The following is a 4,106-nucleotide window of genomic DNA, read 5'->3' as shown; positions in this document are numbered from 1 at the left end:
CTCTTCTATTTATATTTCTTTCCTTCAATATTTTATTGGTTCTTATTTTTCTAAATTTTATTTTAATTTATGTATTTGTTCTTACTATACCCAAATTTTTAATTTATGTGTAATATACATTTTTATATATGTTATAGAAATATGATTTGATTCCATTAACTTACCAAATTTTTTTGAAAAATCTAAAGCTAAAGCACAAAAATATATTTATAGATATTTTACTTTAATTTTTTAACTAAAAAATATAATATTTTTTGTCATATTAGTTGGAATTCAAAGTTAAATATGAATATTAATTTTTGAAATAGAATAAATATATTTTAAATTTTTGCATCTAAAAATAATATTCTATCAATGTTAGAATTATTTAGATAGATAAGTAATAGTGAATATAGAATTATTTAGGATGGATAGAACTAAGTACATCTTTTTATTGAAAATATGAATTTAAAAATATTATATTCAATTCTCAATAGTCAACCTCTCATTGAACCATTGTATTTTCAAAAGATTTTTGAAAAAATGAAATAGTTTTAGGTGTATAAATTTTATAAAAATTTAATTAATTTAAGATATTTATTATCGTTAATTAAAAAAGTAAATTGAAATGACAATTTGATATTTCTATACTCTTAAAATATTATTTATTTATTTTTCGTGCATTATTTATCATCCAATGATCACATTAATATAATTTAATTCAATAAAATTATTTATTATCATTTGATTGAATAAAATTTTTATTTTAGCTAAAAATTTTAGGATTTCTCAACCTCAAGATCATCCATGTTAAATCATTAAAAAATATAACTAAGAGCGCGGAAATGTCTCTTCATTCGAGAGCAAGGTTCAGAAAACCGGACCGGTCATCAAACCGCTCTAACTACTGGTTCACTGGTTCACTGGTCTAACCGGTGGTTCAACCGAAAAAACCGTTTTAAAATAAAATAATAAAATTATAAATAAGCATCCTAAAATATAATTATAGTATAACATAAAGATTAAAATAGTTTTCAAATTTAAAAAACTACATTAAATGTCATCAATTAGGAGCCCTCAGCAAAACTAGCAATTAGAAAACAAAGCCAGCAATTACAAAACACTAAACCTTCACCCAGCAATTACAAACAAAGCTAACAAAACCAACACAACCAGCAACTACAAATCAAAGCAAAACCAACAACTACAACACAATGAAAACAGAGTAGCATTCAGCAACAACCATTACAAAACAGCAGCATAGTGCCATAGCAAAACAGCACCTTAACAACAACATCACCTTAACAAGTCATAATCAGAAATTCCAAATTTAATTAGCAATCCTATTCTTGTTTTGTGCATTTAATTACTCATAAACAAAACTCAACTCCACCTGAATTGTTAATTTAACCTTGGTCTTATGGAATCATAAATAGGAATACATTACATTGCTCTTTCTCCTAAAATTCAAGCAACAACACATGATTTCACAGTTTAAAACCTTATTCACAGCAGCATAGTGCCATAGCAAAACAGCACCTTAACAACAACAGCACCTTAACAAGTCACTAATAAGAAATTCCAAATTTAATTAGCAATCCTATTCTTGTTTTGTGCATTTAATTACTCATAAACAAAACTCTCCACCTGAATTGTTAATTTAACCTTGGTCTTATGGAATCATAAATAGGAATACATTACATTGCTCTTTCTCCTAAAATTCAAGCAACAACACATGATTTCACAGTTTAAAACCTTATTCACCAACTTCTCTTCTGATGCTGTGACTGGGAAGCAACAAATTCAGCAACAAGCAACAAATTTAACAGATCCTAGTAAAGTCTAGTAAAGTCCTGATTTACAGTAAAAAGGCAAATTTATTGATTACCAATTCAGCAACATACAGAAATACAGGAGAAGGGAAATCTGGAAAAGAGAGAACACCAAACCAAAACATTAACCAATAATCACAATAACACTAAACTTTCATCAATTACAAACAAAGCCATCAATTACAAACATTAGCACATTATAAAACATTCCAAAACACTAAACCTTCACCCAGCAAAACCAGCAACTACAAACAAAGCCATCAGTAAATTTGAACAAAACCATAATCAGAATTCAGAAAAATCAATGTCTAATCTTATTATTTATAAACATATTCAAAAAGGACGGATACCCATAAATTTAGCATGATTTTGAAGCAACAGAGGCAGATGAAATCAGTGGTAACATGATGGCAAGGCACGACAGAGGCAGCAACAGAGGTAGCAGCATTGGCGGCTGTCTTCGAGCTCAAACACGGCGGAAGCAGCAAAGGCTTCACCCTTCACGCGCCTCCTCCCGCGACCTCCACCCCTTCTTTTCCCTTTGCAGCACGACGCGACGGCAGAGGAGAGTGGAGCAAATGCAACGCGACGGCAGAGACGAGCTGCGACAACGCTGAAACAGTAGGGACGACAGTTGGACCAGATTCGACGGCGGAGGTAACACAGCTTGAAGAGGAGAGTGATCGAGGCTAGGGTTTGAGCAGACAAAGACCAGCGAGGCAGGGAATGATGGCGAGCTCGAGGAAGACGCACCAATTTCTGAATGAGGGAGAAGCGCGGACGATCGGACGAAAACACGGTGGTGCTTGAGAGCAACGAACGGCGGCGCTGAGCCCTGTGGCGGTGGGGAACATGTACTCTAGGGTTGTGTTTTGGGGAGAAAGATTGAAGAATGGCTCGAGGGGTTGAGGCTATGGAGACCTGGCCATTTCATTTTATAATAGAACGGAAAACGACGCCGTTTTTCAAAACCGGCCGGGTCCCGGTTCGGTCCGACCGACCGGTTCTCGGCCGGTTCAGCGGTTTGAGAACGGTTTTGATTTTAGCGGTTTTTTATGTTGAACCAAACCGTTTATGTCATCGGTTCGCGGTTAAACCGGTCGGACCGGCCGGTCCGATCCGGTTTTCAGAACCTTGTTCGAGAGTATGATTGAGATCAGAGAGCTTGACTCTTGTGGTTCTTTGATCTTCGTCAACCAAAACCTTCTGTATTTTTTATAGGGCTGAATCACAATTTTACTGTGGAAAAAGAGCTATGAAGGCGAGTTTGATGTGTTGGAGACCAAAATTCTAAAGTCATTATTTATATTTGAGTGTGACACTCATTAAACCCTAAAACTCAAATAAAATAGTATTTATGATTTTAATCTCATTTATCCAAATCAAAAGTAATAATGACTTATTTAATTTAACATTTATGACAATAAATGAGATCACCGTTATATAAGTCATTTAATGTAAAATTATTTAATTTACGATTATAATTAATATATGTATTATCCATAAATATATTAAGAAATAATAATTTCCTAACAATCTTCTACTTGGGTTATAAATATATATTTTCCTGAGATAACCTCTTATAAATTTTACGCGTAAATCTGAATGTTATTTCTCTTATTACTTTAATAATCTGGTCTATCTCATATATTAGTTATGAAATTACCGAAACTTTTATCACATTAGTGTCACAACAAAACTACGATGATCCCATACTAAAATACTCAACCACATAGATCAAATTTGGATGAGAAAATTCAGAAATTATATGCAAAAATGATCTCATGCATGTCTATTTTTAACTTGAATAAAAATTCTATTTTATTCGGTGACAGACTCATATGAAACTGCAACGACAATACCTGGGCATAGCGAAGGTGACTAAGTGATGAGTCTGTAGAAGAAGAAGAGAAGAACTTAATAGACTCACAATGAGAGAGAGAGAGAGAGAGAGAGAGAGAGAGAGAGAGAGAGAGAGAGAGGGGGAAAATTTACCTAGAGAAAAGAAACTCGGCAGGAGAATGGTGGCGACGGGCTCAACAACGACAGTAACGGGATGAGCAACGCTGATGACATAAGCTGTGAACAGTGACGGACCCAGAAAAATTTAGTAATGGGACAAAAATATAATAAAATTTAGGTATAGATATTTTTTTGCTTCCCACGATATTCAACAAGTTAAGGACTAATCCGTCGTAAATTTGAATTCCATTTAAGAATCTACAATTGGCCGGCAACGAGCTGCTATACATACGAGACAGAATTCGAACCCTCAATACTTATTTAAGCGGACGA

Source organism: Arachis hypogaea, chromosome 11, assembly GCF_003086295.3.
Source record: "Arachis hypogaea cultivar Tifrunner chromosome 11, arahy.Tifrunner.gnm2.J5K5, whole genome shotgun sequence".
NCBI classification, from domain to species: Eukaryota; Viridiplantae; Streptophyta; class Magnoliopsida; order Fabales; family Fabaceae; genus Arachis; species Arachis hypogaea.
The sequence above is the reverse complement of the archived record's forward strand: the minus strand, read 5'-3'. Positions refer to the sequence as shown.